Raw genomic sequence first — 16,575 nt, forward strand, 5'->3', positions numbered from 1 at the left:
AAAATGGGGGCGCAACTGAGACTCCCACGTACTCTTATGATATATATGGGTAGGAAGTAGGTCTTGCATAGTCCACTTCCATCCCATGATAGGAAATTTGGAGCCAAAACAGATAGAGTCCATTACATAGGCACTCATGAAAAATGGAGGGTAAACCCTTGAAGAGATACTCCTCTCTCTCCTATACTCCATTATGGATTTGGTAAAATTATAAAACAAAATTTGGACCCAATTCATTATTGTTGCATTTGAGGCTACATCTATTAATGACAACCATTCTGGGGAAATTTTGGTACTATCGCGCTTGCCGAACATTCTACATAGCATGGCTGCTGCAAAACTATGAGGGGGAGAGATAGATGATGTAAAATACATACCCATTTTATCCTTGTTGATGTTACCTTTGTTTTCTGTCCAGGTCTGCATGACATCTGCTGGGTCTTCATTCTCCTTAGAAAATTTCTTGAGGAACTATTTATTATAGAGATTCTGTCGCTCTGGTAGATTTTACATAAGCTGCAGGTTGTCTGGTGAAAAAGATCCCATAACCTCTTGCCTGATATTCTTGAATTCTCTGTCCGATATGTCCACTTGATCAATTATCCACTTAACCATATCTATATATGTAATTATCTTTGGCCTTGTGGATATGCGGTGCAGAAATGAGCATGTTGTCTCGAAGAAGGAGGCGTTGAAGGAAACATGACCATTGGTTGTGGCCTTTGTTACCAAAGGTCTTGGTTTCTCCTCTTCTAGTAAATCATACATGGCCTCCCATGTTGAGGCTCCTCCATCTTTGCTGGATGTAGTGTCAGAGAACAGAGCTATCATTTCTGATTTTTCAGATGCGGCTACCTTTCCCCTCTTTTCCATTGCTCCCAGCAACTCTTGTTATGGATTGTTCCTGAAAATGGAGCAAAGCAGAAACTATCGGATAAACACAAGTAAAAATGACCATAAGAATGAATGATACATATGACTTTGACAAGGTGACAAGAAAGGAGTTTTTATTAAATGCAAGTGAGAAGATATTGTGTCACGTTGAACAACTTTTCAAACGTAAATTCCATTAACCCATACTAAATGCCAACTAATGGTTCCTTATCCCTAGATTTATTGCTCATTAATGTTTTGCATTGTAAGTTGGGAAAGAAACTTATTAGGGTGGTGATATTTTTAACTACGAAAATGTCGATTTTGCGAAATTTTGCAATGTGATATCACAGATTGTATTATCACATTTCATGTGTGCACTTTGCTTCCCATTCCTTTGGTTTCTGTGAAATGCGAAATGCAAGGCATTCTTTATTAGTTTTCAAAGCATAGATTATTTGATAGAATTTTCTTTGTAAAGCCCTTTTCATTGTGCAGTGGACTTGAGTGTTTTTTATAACATAGTTGGAAATCGGGTCCAGCCTTCCATCACATTTCGCAATATCGCATGGTTGGTAAGGTTTCAGATCTTTCTTAAGGGTTTCCAATGTGATGCAATAAGGGTGACCGTGTCATCACAATATCGTAGATCGCATGGTTAAAGATACTTTGTGAGGGTGCACCCTTTGTAAGTGGCAATATGCGATGAGGGCCTTATTTTAATAAGAAACGTTTTAGGAATTAGTTCAAATGAAAAAAGCCTAATAGTTTCGAGGTTAAGCGCGGTAATCCCTCTTGATTGCTTTTTGTGAGTTTTGGTTGTTAACAGGAATTTTGGAATGCGTGTTCATGCAATATGTGAAAAGGTGAGCATTTTCTAGCTTTTCAAAGGGTTTTATCTTGATATCTTGCTTTATTCCAAAAAATAACGAGAAAATGCCTAAATGCTAAATTTATTTTTTTGGAAGGATTTTTTAAGGGTCCCCATTTATTAATAGAATATTAGCTATTAAATTAACAAATTGGGGGGTTGTTGAATAGCACAACAATTGGAGATTCACTGGAAGAACTAGTGATATTTGATAGTTTTTTCAAATTTCTAAAAACATCCAAAATAAAGGTAGTTTAGAAAATAAAAATACATGAAATATAAGATAAGTAACATTACTCTGAATAATAAAAACAACATCTACCTAACTATCATCCTTTTGATCATCCTTTTCAATATGAAAGTTGCTTTGTCTACATCAATCATTACTTGGTTTTAAAGATAAAAATAGGGGGACTCTCACAAATTAGCTTTTAGGTGTACTCAGTTGTCATAGGTAGAGCCCCTACTACCAGTAGGCATCCACAGCCTCGACATGGTTACCTTTTAACCAGTAATGATTCAGTATCCCATCTAGATAAGAATGCAATCCTTAAAGATAAGTTCAGATTTATATACTTGTTATTCTTTTCATTATTTTCTAAACAATTCTCTTTTCTTTAAAATTTTCATTTTACTCCTTAAAGGCCATTGTCTTGGTTTGGTGACCAAAATTGACAATGCCATTCATTGGTTGTAACTTAGCTGAACAAGCTGGCGCTTGATGAGACCCCTTGTCTTTTAATTGATACAATCTCAAGCCATTACCCTATTTTGATATGCAATATTGGTAATGTCAACAAGTTATTTGCCTATGATCATGGTACGTTGGCTCTTGATGAGACCTCTTATCCTTTAAGTTTAAACATATTTTAGAATTACTCTAAAAAATGAAATCTTACTAGATGGGGAGAACCATTGACTCCTTAAGAGTTTCTGGATGACAATTGTAGAGTTAAAGATGCTTTTCTGTAGAGAGACTTTGCTTTGTTACAGATACTTTTCTTGACTGATGGTAGAGAAAAGGTTTCTTTATAAAGTCGAGGTTTAGCAAAGGACAAATAATTTTGGCAGAGAACAAGCAATTTCAGAGTAATAGAACTTAACCCATGTTTCAAATGCGAAATTCATATTCTTAACCATCTCTACTTATACAAGAAAAAAGTCAAAATATAAAAGACATAATTATTTATAAAGCCAAAAGTAAATGCTACTCAACTTTTATTTCTCCTAAAAAGTAAAGGCAATAATATACAAGGAATAGAAGAGGTCATCTTCTATGAAAAATATTTCTTTAGGATCTGCCCATTAACAGGTAGAGATTCTCTCTTGCCTGATAAATCTTGCAATAAAAAGGTTGATGGGCCTATTTGTTCCACAATCTGAAATGGGCCAAGCCACATTCGTTGGAACTTGGTATGCTTACCTTTTTCCTCATGTTCTTTATCCTATTTCAATACCAGGTCTCTGAGAGGATTTTGAACCTACAAAATTTGCATCAAAGGAAGCTTTGACTAACTATTGATGATGTGCGTGTGTAAATTTGGCCTTTTCCCTTTCTTCTTAGAGCTTAAGGATTTGTAATTATCTCACTTGCATAGAAGAGGAAGGAGTTTCTTCAATAAATTGAACTAGGGCTAGAGAGGGAATAGCTACATTTGTAGGGAGGACAACTTCATTCCCATAGACCAAATTAAAAGGAGAAGTGCCTATGGAAGCCTTCTGTGTTATTCAATCTACCCATAGAGCAAATATTAAAGACTTATGCTAGTTTTTTTTACTTTGATCAACGATTCACTTAATAATTCTTATGAGAATTTTGTTTGTAGATTCGGCTAAGCTATTTCCTTAAGGATAATGTTAGCAGAGTATTTAAGTTTAAAACCTCTTTTAAGTGAAAATTTTGTCATAGCATTGCCTGAAAAATAAGATTCATTATCAAACATAAGGGTAGATGGCAGACCAAATTTGGTAATAATAAAGTGATCGATGAATTCAATGATGCATTCAGAATTGGCTACCTTAAGCAGAATTGCTTCCACCCATTTTGTGAAGTAATCAGTTGTTGTAAGAATGTATCTATGTTGCTTAGAGGAGTGAGGAACGATCTCACCTATTATTTCCAGTCCCCATTATTCAAATGGTTGTTCAATGTTGACTAGTTGCAATGGTAATGCGGGTTTCCTTTGTTTTCTAGCAACTTTTTGACAAAATTTACATTTCCTTACATAATTGTGTGTATCATTGAATAAGGTTGGCCAATAATAGCCAACATGCAGAATTTTATGTGTGGTTGTGTCTCCTCCAAAATGTCCACTATCTGGTCCATCATGGAGTTCCTGCAAAACCTTTTTTGCCTTAGATTTTCAAGACATTTAAGAAAAATAGAATCATAATTTATTCTAAATAAAACATTTTTGATGATTTGGTATTATCTAGCTTTTAGCCTCAAAGCCCTTTTTCTTTGGTAACTTAGTTGTGTAGGGCCATACCCATTTCTTAACTATAATATGATATCAACATATCTGGATTCTGTGTCATTAAGGATTACCTCATATACTTGTATATCATCACCTGAACCTTGTAGTACTAATAAGTTGGATGCTCCTACTAACATTCTGCAAAAACCTTGACCTTTTACAATTTTAGCTGGTCTGATTTCAATGTCATATTCGTGCAGTGTCGTTACCCAATTTTCCCTCTTCTCACCTACATCCCTTTGTATTAATATATTTCTCACTGCATAGAATGGTACTACTACCTTGGTGTGGGTTTTGAGGTGAAAGGGTCTGAAATGCTTTATTGATTTGAAAATAACAAAAGCTTGTTTTTCAAAATCTGAATTCAACCCCCTATAAATTGGAGCTAAAGAAAGAAATTGGTGCTTCGGCTTTATCATCATTGACCTATGTTAATATAGCTGCATATGATTTGTCGGAAGCAAAAGTATATAAAATGAAATGATTAGAAAAATCTGGACTTGCTAAAGAGGGAGCATTTATGATTGCTTGTTTAATCAAATCAAAGGCTTCATGCTCTGTATGTTCCCATTTAAAAAGAAAATTTTTCTTAATCATGGATTGAAGAGGTAAAAAAATTCATGAAAAGTCAAGGACAAATATTTTGAAAAAATTTATCTGACCTAGGAAAGATTGCATAGACTTTTTGTTATGAGGTAAAGGAATTTCAGAAATTTCTCTTATTCGATCAAGGTCAATGTGGATCCCTTCTTTGGATACAATGAATCCAAGGAGTTTTCCTTCACTTAACGCAAAGGAAGATTTCTTGGGATTAAGAGAAATTCCATACCTCTAACAACGCTCAAAGATTCGTTTCAAATATTTCAAATGATTATTGCACTTTTTGGAGTATACAGTATATCATCTAAATAGATTACCACCGATTTATTTACCAAACCTTTGAAAGCTATGTCCATGGCTCTTTGAAACATTGCACCAACATTGATTAATCCAAATGGCATCTTCTGATAGGCGTAGGTGCCCCATTTGGTTCTAAATGTAGTCTTTAGCCGGTCATCTGGATGTACTAGAATATGATTATAACATGAAAATCCATCTAGGAAAGACATTAGTTCTCAGCATACCACTGATTGCAATATCTGTTCCATAGGAGGCAACAGAAAGTTGTCCTTCTGACAAGCTTTGTTGAGATTACAAAAGTCTATACATATTCAAATATCACCATTCTTTTTTTTGATTGGGACAAGGTTGGAGACCCACCTGGAATGTATGACAAGGAAAATAATCTTGGCTTTCAACAGTTTATTCAATTCAGATTTAATCTGATTTTCTAAATTGGGATGGATCTTTCTCAATTTCTGCTACACAGGTTTTTCATCAGATGTCATGGGGATGGTATGTTGAATTATAGAAGTGTTGTATGTTTTAATATCTTCATAGTTCCAGGCAAAGACATTCTTATATTTCTTCAACAAATGTATGAAGGCTAATTTCTCATATGATGTAAGACTAAGGCCTAGATTGATATTTTGAGGTTTAAGGTCAGTTCCAAGATTAATTAATTCAAACCTCGAAGTTGAACTCTGAAGTTTTGAGTTGGTGGGTATTTTGAATTTATCCTTAAGGTCATATAAATATTCCAGCTTAACAACAGAATTAGGTATAGCATTCATAGTTGCTTCTTACTTAAGCTGGCTATCATGTTGATCTTCATCAATTATCTGGTCGTCATAAGAACCTTCTGATGTAAAAAATCTTATGATATCTGGATCGTTATTAAAGACTCTCCAATTGGTGACATTGCTAGGAATAGAAGGCCTAAAAGTCAATTCAATATAAAAGCAATCGAGACTATAATCTCCTGGTGGAATGAGCTTGGAGGCCACATTAGCCAAAAGATCGGCGCTTGCATTTTGGAGTCTTGGGATAGGGGAAATATTAAATGATGTAAAGTGAGAAGTAAGGTCTTAGAATAACCATTGATAATGTTTCAAATGTCCAGACAAACAATGTATAGTATTTCTTACCTATTTTATCACAATTTCCGAATCTCCAAACACTTGAAGGTGTTTTATGTTAAGGCCGATGGCTTTATACAGACCTTGAACTAATGCTTCATATTCAGTATTGTTGTTTGTGCAATTAAATTCAAGTCTGCATGCAAACATAGTTTTTTCCCCTTCTGGGCTAACAAATATGCATCCTTCTCCTGCTCCATCATTGGATTTAGATCCGTAAAAAAATAACTTCCAAAATAAAGAGCTAACTACAGGTTTATTTACAAAATTTATACACTTAGAAGTATCTGTTTGAGAAAAGTTTTCAACTTGTGATATAACATAATTTTCCAAGAAAAGTGAGGTATTTGCATTGAAATTTCCTAGAAATGATTCGACTGAGTAGTTTCCGATGATGTTGTTGCTATACGCAACTGGTTCGTTCTCTCCTTCTAGTTTTGTAACAATATACTTTTGATGTTTCTTGCGATCAACCCTTATTTGATTTGGCTTGCCATTATAGGGAAGCCACATGTGAGACCAGTTAGTTGCAAAATAACCAAGGATATTTTCTGACCAGTCTCCACTAAGGATTAAGCTATAGAACTCGGGAATATTAGCTACAAGAATGTCAATGACTTGACACACTATAGGGTTCGATGAAATTCTAATGGTAACTTGATTAAGTTCCCTTATAACTTCGAGTTGGGATCAATGTAACTGCAGAATGCGCACAACAGATTTTTGACGTTGAACATTCAATTTTGTACAAACTGTTCTTGGTAAAATATTAGATGAAGCTCAAGAGTCAACTAAACAGTTGTGTAGATTTTTGTTAAAAATTTCAAAAGTCAACAAAAATGGAGGAGTATGTGATTTAGATCTTCCTCCAATTAGAGCAATATCAGTAGGATCAATTTTGTCTAGTGAAGGGTTAAGGGGCCTTCCCATTTCTTGGGTAGCTTGAAAGACTACAACAGCAGGAAGAGGCGAAGTAGGGACTGTTTTGAGTTCTTTGACCAACAGATTTTGTTAATGTTTCAACTTGCTAAGCTCATGAAAAGTAATGTTTTCCCTAGTCTTTTTCATATCATCCACAATGTTATATTCCATTTCATCGGATGCTATCAGGGTTTTAGCTGGAGGTGAAAAATTTGATTGAATAGGAGCAGTTTGGGCAGATTTAGATGGATATTTCTTACCTATTGTTTTGTCCTTGGGAGCCAAAGTTGATACCTTCTACTTTGGATTTGTTTGTGGTAAATCAACAGGGCTTCTACTCCTAGTTGCAACAGGTAGTGCTTCTTGTGTATCTTCATTGGGAATGATAAAATCCAACATTCCTTGTAATTCGACCACTTCTTCATCATCTGTTTGTTCTTCAGTTTTTGAGACTTCATCTTCCTCCATATATGATTCAACATTTGATATAGTGCTTGGAGGCTTAGGATCAGCGGATGGATTCCTTTTATATGGCCTGAAATATTTCTTTCAGGAAGTATTTGCTACTTGTTTCTTGATATCAAACATTTCATTAGACATGGTTTCGAGGAATTTTTGTAAACCTTCAAGATCAAAAGGATCTTTAGGTGGTTTTTTCTTAGATTCATCCTTAAAAGTCACTTTCTTGTATTTTCGTTATTCTAAAGCATTTTTATTATCTAAGGCTAGAATTTGTTTTTCTACAGCTATTGCTTATTTCATGTTTTCTGCCAAAGTTGGTTTGGAAACTCTATCGACAAAAATAGTTGCGTTTGAAGGGAGAGCATAAATGTACCATTCATTTTGGACTTCATTGTTGGGCTTGGATGATGTTGGTATTTTATTCAATAACTTGTTGAAATGAGAATTGAAGTCTTTGATTGGTTCTCTAGGTTTGGCTTTCAAATTGGAGAGATAATTGAGAAGTGTAGTTGTGGATCTGTCATCTCCAAATTTGGTTAGGAACTGCTCTTGAAAGGCATCCCAACTATTAATAGAACCTGATGGAAATGAAAAGTACAATGATCCTGCTAATCCTTGTAAGGTATAAGGGAATAATCTTACAATTGCATCTTCTTCTACTACTTCATTTAGGTTAATGGACAACATAAAAAAAATTATGTGTTCCTCAACTCGTAGGCCATTATCAGGATTGAACTTTGGTAGCCACTTTTCGGGATGGGCTTGCAATTGATGTAAAGGCCCTGCCATCCGTACAGCTCCTAGATTTGTCCATGGAATTGGAGGGTTTTGAGCCATCGTTGGTGTCTGTGTAGAGGAATATTTTCTAGTGGTTGAAGGTAATTGGGTAGAGGAGGCTTGTGCTCCAGCACCTATGTAAATCATGATCTCGAGTTGTGGGGTGGGTGATTGATATTGTGATAAAATGGATGGAATGAATGAGTATGATTGAGGTGATGATGAGAGAACCTCACCATGGGATTCATATGGTGCCTTATTAGCTCTCTTATGGCTTGGTAGAGGTAATTCGAATGGGGGGATCCCAAACTTTTCACTATGTGCTCTAGTCAATCTTTGAGATGAGAGAAACTGAGGAGTAACGCTATCTTGGGATAACTCAGATTCTTCTTGAGATATCAAAATCCCCTGTAACTTATGAATCAAATATTGGACTTCAGGGGTTTCTATAGAAGAATAATGATCTGGCTTCTTTGGAATTTCGGTAGTGGGTTCTAAGGGTGTCTTTACAACTTCTCGCTTAGGATTCGAAGATTTGGAATGCGATCGAGAAGTTGGAGGTGAGGGTGAGGGAGTTTTACTCTTAGAATGGCCTGTTGGTTTGAATTTACTAGCCATTCATAGTTAGGCCCTCCTTCTAGCACCAAAATTTTGAAGCCTTGAAAATCATTGATACAACATGGGGGAAAACCACCTGGTCCATACCTTGGTTGGCAACTCCTTTTCCGTTTGGTGTAGTGGCTCCGACTGGGGATAATGGGACCAATTTCCCAAAACAGATTTTGATAGTGTTGATGGGGTGATATATGATGTAACGAGGGAATGGATATGATAAGTGTAATCTAATCTAAACTATTTAGACACATGAATATATCCTAGTTTGAACACTATTAAACTATAACTATGCTCGAGAATAAAGTAAAGTATGTTATCTACAATAATGTCCTATAGAAATTGGTAATAAAGATCATTCAACCGCAATAAGAAGTGAAATCATTTAAAAATAATCATTTTGGATAAATAGTAAGCCAAAACGATTGTGAAAGATATATCACATATAGAATCATTCATATATTCAGCATAAAATTAAAGCCAACACCAGACAAAAGTGCAACAATGCTAACCAAAATTCAAACTTTCATACATAAAAAAATTGAAGAAAAATTATTTCCTGATACATAAATAAAACATAATCATAAGATAAAAGTACCATATATGATAATTTTTGCTCATGCGTTTCAGAAATATCGACCTAATTCGAATCAATCCAACGTCATCTAAGAGTGCGAAAGTGCAATTTCAGTAGAGCATGCCAGATATTCAAAAGAAAATAGATCATGTTCCATTCATTCCACTAGAACCTACTGAAAGGTACAAAAGTACATGTTTTGAAGAATTTTTCTGATAAAATTTCTAGACCCCTCTCTAAATGCATGAGAGGGGTTTAAATAATAAAACTATAGGTCCTAAAATAGATTATTACAAAAATAGTTGAGGAGGTTTAAACGACCTTCCTCAGATTATGCTAAATAAAACTAAAATAAAAATAAAACAAAGTGACTAACTCCTTTGCATTCGATCCTTAAGATCGCAGATATTTGTCATTGGTTTGAGTTGTGTTAGTTGGCCAATCGCAGATTTCAACTGTCTAGTAAATATAGCGCCTGTCAGTGTTGGCACCAGTTTTTGTGTGGAGGTAGTTAGGCATCGTAAGCTCATCCACTCATTGTATGGTTTGACTAAGAATTTCCGATATGCTTCCCAGTTCAACTTGCTCGTTTGTCTAATCACCTCCTCCCTTCCCTTTGTTGCCTGTCTCCTTTGCTGCTCTAGTTGATTGGCATTTGGAAGAAATCCTAGTATAGATTCTACAACCAGGTTGGCGCCATGTAGATTTTTGTTAATGGCTTTAATGATGCTATTTGTTGCTGCTGCCGTGACTGCCATTGCCCTTTCTACTTGCTTGAGCCGAGAATCCCAGTATGCAAATAGAATTTCTTTATGTGATTCTCCAGTTTTGGAAAATCAACCTTCCTCCCATTTTCTGATTCTTTCCAGGTGATAAAGTTAGAAATCATTGATGGACTTCATCATACTCAAGTCTCATGTCAACGACTTGGCTTGTTAGCTTATCACTGACCTCACAATAAGGACTTATTTGCGAGATTTTCTTGCACAGAACTTCCTTTTGTTGCATTAGTTTGGAGTTAAGGCTAAGTGCTTCTTTACGAACTAATCGATTTGCAGACTATCTTTAAACTTCTCTGTCTTAGCTTGAATCCATGCATCTTTTTCTGCTAGGGTGGCTTGATGTTGTATTTTCATCTGTTAAAACTCCTGCGGAAGCTTGACTATTTGTAACTCTGCTTGTTGGTTAGATTTTTCGTGCTCTAATTTTTGTTCCAATAGTAGGATATTTTGTTCCTTTTCTCTCAATAGCATTTGGGCCTCTGTCCCTTTATCAAGAGTTGTCGTAGCATAGGCTCCTGCAAATTGTGACAGTCTTGTAAGGTTCTCAGATGGGTCCATGGGAAAACCTTTCCACATAATGTCCATTGGTTCATTGTCGGGAGTGGTAATAGCAGCAACATCTAACTTTATTTTCTTCCTCTACCTTTTGATGAAAAATTTATGGGTAGGGATATAAAACACATATAATGGAGGAATTTCTTCAATTCTCAAAATAATTTTAGAAGTGAGGGTGGTAGGGATGAGCTCCACATCCTGAGTGCCTACATTTTTCTCCACTGTAATTTCTTGAGTTGATTTGTGCTGTGGAGTCTGTATCTTAGTTGTTTGTTCCTCTATATCTAGCTTCTTATTAAAATATTCCCACTCTTTTTCTAAATCAACAACTGGGGGTTTCGCTGACTGAGTGGAAGTAGATTGAATTTCAGCTTGTTTCTTTGTCGAGGTTTGCTCAACTTCTTTCTCTATGATTCTAGCTGTGTCCCTTCCGGACTCTCTTTTTATATTGCCCCCATTTTGAGACTATAGCTGTGAATGCTTTGACCCACGAATAAACTTATCATGGGACTCATCTTCGGAATTTTCTCTGGAGCTTTCCTCTTAGCTTACACTGGGAGTTGGCTCCCTTATTGGTTCAATCTATTGCAGGTCCAATGGGACCTTTAATAATCTCCTCTCCCTATATTCACAGAAGGCTTCAAGATCATCTGGGGAAAAAAGTAGTGATGCCATATGCGTCACTTCTGAGAATGTTCCATTTCTAGGAAGAGGTCATCGAAGGCATCTTCCTCATGGGTAAATGGTTTGACTTTCACCATAGTAGTGAAGTCTTTGGCGGTGCCATTTGGGTCATACTGTCTTCCTGGGAATGTAGTCAATTTCAAAGATTTCATAATATTTTCTTCCTTGCATGCATGTCCAAAATCGTGCAGTGAAAATGCACCACATTGCAATGGAAATGTAGGCCAAATGGCCTTTTATGTTCCTTCAATCCTTTGCTTAGCCCACCTTCCCCTGTTGTTTGGTAGGCTATCTCCCTGGCCATTAACTTGTCAAGGACATAGTATGGGAGGACATGCAGTGAAGAAATGCTCCCAAATACTCTGATATATGTAAATGTCTCCTCCCCAAACCATCTGCCTACAGGTAGGATTTCTACTTTAGCTTCTCTAGAAAACCTAGGGCATTTTGGTTGTAGACTTGTTTATGAATAGGCAGCATAACTCCTTGAAAGATTTTGTAAAAATGGGGGTGAAACTGAGACTCCCACATACTCTTATGATATATATGGATAGGATGCGGGTCTTGAACAATCCACTTCCATCCCATGATAGGAAATTTGGATCCAAAACAGATGGCATCCATTACATAGGTACTCATGAAAAATGGAGGGTAAACCCTTGAAGAGATACTCCTCTTTCTCCTATACTCCATTATGGATTTCGACAAATTATCAGACAAAATTTGGGCCCAATTCATTATTGTTGCATTTGTGGATGCATCTATTAATGGCAACCATTTTGGGGAAAATTTGGTACTATCGGGCTTGCCAAACATTCTACATAGCATGGATGATCCAAACTATGATAGATAGATGGGGTAGAGATATATGTTGTAGAATACATACCCATTTTATCCTTTTTTATCTTGCCTTCATTTTTTGTCCAGGTCCGCGTGACATCTGTTGCGTCTTCATTCTCCTTATAAAATTTCTCAAGGAACTATTTATTATAGAGATTTTGTGGCTCTGGTAGATTGTACATAAGCCGCATGTTGTCTGGTGAAAAAGATCCCATAACCTCCTGCCTTCTATTCTTGAATTCTTTGTCCAAGACGTCCACCTAATCAATTATCCACTTAACCATATCTGTATATGGAATTATCTTCGGCCTTGTGGCTATGCGGTGCAGAAATGAGCATGTTGCCTTGAAGAAGGAGGCATCGGAGGAAACATGACCATCCACTATGGCCTTTGTTACTAGAGGTCTTGGTTTTTCCTCTTCTAATAAATCATACATGGCCTCCCATGTTGAGGTTCCTCCATCTTTGTTGCATGTAGCTTCAAAGAACAGAGGTATCATTTCTAATTTTTCAGATGCAACTGCCTTTCCCCTCTTTGCCATTCCTCCTAACGACTCTTGTTGTGGATTGTTCCTGAAAATGGAGCAAAGCATAAACTATCGGATAGACACAAGTAAAAATGACAAGAAAGGAGTTTTTATTAAATGCAAGTAATAAGATATCACATCACGTCGAACAAATTTTCAAACATAAATGCCATTATCCCATACTAAATGCCCACTAATGGTTCCTTATCCCTAGCTTTATTTCTCATTAATGTTTTGCATTTTCATTCAGGAAAGAAACTTATTAGGATGGCAAGCTTTTTAACTGCGAAAATGTCGATTTTGCGATTTGCGATGCAATATCAGAGATCGCATTATCGCATTTCATATGTGCACTTTCTTTCCCATTCCATTGGTTTCGGTGAAATGAGAAATGTGAGGTGTTCTTTATTTGTTTTCGAAGCATAAATTATTTGATAGGATTTTCTTTGTAAAGCCCTTTTCCTTGCACAACGGACTTGAGTGTTTTTTATAACATAGTTGGCAATTGGGTCCGGGCTTCCATTGCATTTCTCAATATCACATGGTTGGTAAGGTTTTAGATCTTTCTTAAGGGTTTCCAATGCAATGTGATAGGGTGACCATGTCATCGCAATATTTCATATCACATGGTTAAAGATACTTTTTGAGGGTGCACCCTTTGTAAGTGGTGATATGCAATGTGGACCTTATTTTAATAAGAAACATTTTAGGACTTAGTTCAAAAAATCCTAATAGTTTCGAGGTTAAGCGTGGTAATCCCTTTTGATCACTTTTTGTGAGTTTTGGTCATTAACAGGGCTTTTGTAACGCTTTATCGTGCGATATGCGAAAAGGTGAGCATTTTCTAGCTTTTCAAAGGGTTTTATCTTGATATCTTGCTTTATTCCAAAAAATAACGAGAAAATGCCTAAATGCTAAATTTATTTTTTTGGAAGTATTTTTTAAGGGTCGCCATTTATTAATAGAATATTAGCTATTAAATTAACAAATGGGGGGGTTGTTAAATATCACAACAAGTCGATAGAGTCGTTAGATGAAGATCAGAGTTCCTTTCAGATAGTTTCCATTTGTATTCTCTATGTAATGATTTTCTTGACAATTAATAAAATATATTGAGCAGTGTAGCAACAACAAGGGTGGTTTTTGACCCGGAAAGGGTTTTCCACCATATATCCTATATTCCTATGTGATGTCATGATTTTGTCTCAAATTGCATGTTTACTATGTTATGTCTCTAATGTTCTGATTCTTGTTGAAGTTGCATGTTAAAATCTATTGTTTATTTGTTAAGTTATGAATTCATTAATATATTAGAGAAAGAGTTTTAAAGTTGTGTAATTGTTATCACTACTGATTCACACACCACCCCCCCCCCCCCCCCTAGTAGTGACCTTGGATCTAACACCTGGGTCTATTTTTCCTTTGTTGAATTCTTCTCTTGGATATGAGCTACCTATAACAAAGATTGACTCCACAATTTTCTACTCTATGGCCATAGTTGGTGCATGTGAAATAATAACCTAGGAAAATATCATTGTACTTGGAAGGTTGTCTTCTGTGCTAGACTAAATTATGAGCACTTTGATTTTATTGGCTAATGTTCTTCCTCTTTTATAGATTAGATATTTGGGTTACATGCCTCCCTTTTTTTTTGCATAGACCATTCTTTAGTTGCTAGAAAAAAGGTGATTTTCATCTTTCCTTTTGCCCCTGTTGTTGCACTAGACTCGGCTTCAAAGCCAAGACCACTAAGATATTTAAAGAAACATTGAGCCTCCAATATCTCATTTAAGTCCTCAGTTCCTTTACTGGTTTTCTAGTTGGAAGTGAGTTGTGTTTTGGCCCTCTTCCACTCCTTCATTAACAACACAACTTCTCCTTCCATCTTCTCACATGCTTTAACATTTTCATTCAGCTCTTGGTTTAGGGATACTTGAATTTTCTTATCTCGCATTTGCAAAAGCAATGGCTCAACAACCTCAACCCTTTATTTTGTTAAGGACTCCTTCAGGACTTTATTTTTCTTCCTGATCCTTTCTATTTCATCAAGAGCACTTACCCGTTCTCCTTCAAGATCTACTTTCCCTTATTCATCATCAGAATTAATAGCCTCAACTTCCATATTTTCTATGGTTATAAGCATAAATTCTTCAGAGCTCTCATCATCTTTGTCGTCATCTAAGGATTGGCTAGGTTCAGTTTTTTGGGTGTATGTTATATTATTTCCACACACCCCAGAATTTTATTTTATTTTATTTGAACCTAATAATAGTTGGACGCACCAAAGCATAGGGGGCCATCCCAAATATCATGGGTGTACCTACCCATGGTTTTGGGCATGATGGTTTTTATCCCATGGTATTTTGTAGATCCGATTGAGGGAACTATGGTTATGTTATAATCAAGGGTTAATGGATTAGGGGTTTATGAATGCTTCGGTGTGTAACAACCCTAGCTAAAACTTCATGTAAAAAAAATAAGACCATGGTCATGGGAAATTTATTCCAAGCTAAATGGTGTGCAAAACATCCTAGTGGGTGTTCATTTGGTTATTATGGCTAAAGGAAATTGGCAAAGGCAATGGCAAAGGCATTTGAAAAGGAAGGAGGCATTAATTGGCATTTTATTTATGAAAAAATAGGAAAATAGTAGAAAAGGAATGTGGATAATCATAGGTTGCATGTGAGGAGGAAATTGAAGAAATTTGAGGCCTCAGTGATAAAAAGTCTTCTAAGGACTAGTTCATGGCTTTTGTCAATGTTAGTCTTTTATCAGTTTTAGCTCTGAGCTCTCTCTATTTCCTCTCTCTCTCATAATGTTGTACACTTCGAGTATTCTTGGAGCACTTTGGCATACATTTGATTTGGAGAAAGAAGGCAAAGGAAAATAGGAAATCCCAAGGGACACCGGGATCAACTACTACAACTAGATTTCTTTGCAGGTATAGAGTTGCATGTATGGTTTCCTTGCTAGTTTTGGCATGCATGTGGTTTTCCGGTAATGAGCTTTCATTGGCATGAATGATTGCCTAGATTGACAATGGTTTTGCCTAGCCTTGACATCACCTAGGTAGCCATGGTGTTGTGGTTTTTTATTTTTATTTTTTTGGTTGGTTCCATGTTCCTTTGGTTGTGGGTTGAGTTATTAGTTCCTGGAGCCTTGATTGGAAAAATGCTCTAGAAGCCATATAACAACTTGGGTTGAGTTACTAGTCCTTAAAGCCTTGGTTAAACAAATTCTCTCGAGCCCTTGGTGGGTTGAGTTACTAGTCCTGGAAGCCCTGGTTGGACAAAACCTCTAAAGCCTAGCAACAACTGTGGGTTGATTTACTAGTCCTGGAAGCGTTAGTTGGAACAAATGCCATGCAGCCCCGGATAGCTTGGATAGATACCGATTTGGTGATGTTTAGTGATGTATGACTGTGAGGTGGAATCAGTGGTTGAGGGTTGAGGTTTTTTGGCCTATAGAAGCCCTGGTTTGGTGTTCTTGGTTTATTCCATGAGATGCCACATTCACACTTGGAATATAGTGTAGGGGTGATTGGATGAAAGAAATTTGGTTCAGCCCAACCTATGGTTGGGTGGTACATGGAAGTCCCT

This window comes from Pinus tabuliformis, chromosome X (genome assembly GCF_031772625.1).
Source record: "Pinus tabuliformis cultivar Carrire ecotype Pingquan chromosome X, CPIR1, whole genome shotgun sequence".
NCBI classification, from domain to species: domain Eukaryota; kingdom Viridiplantae; phylum Streptophyta; class Pinopsida; order Pinales; family Pinaceae; genus Pinus; species Pinus tabuliformis.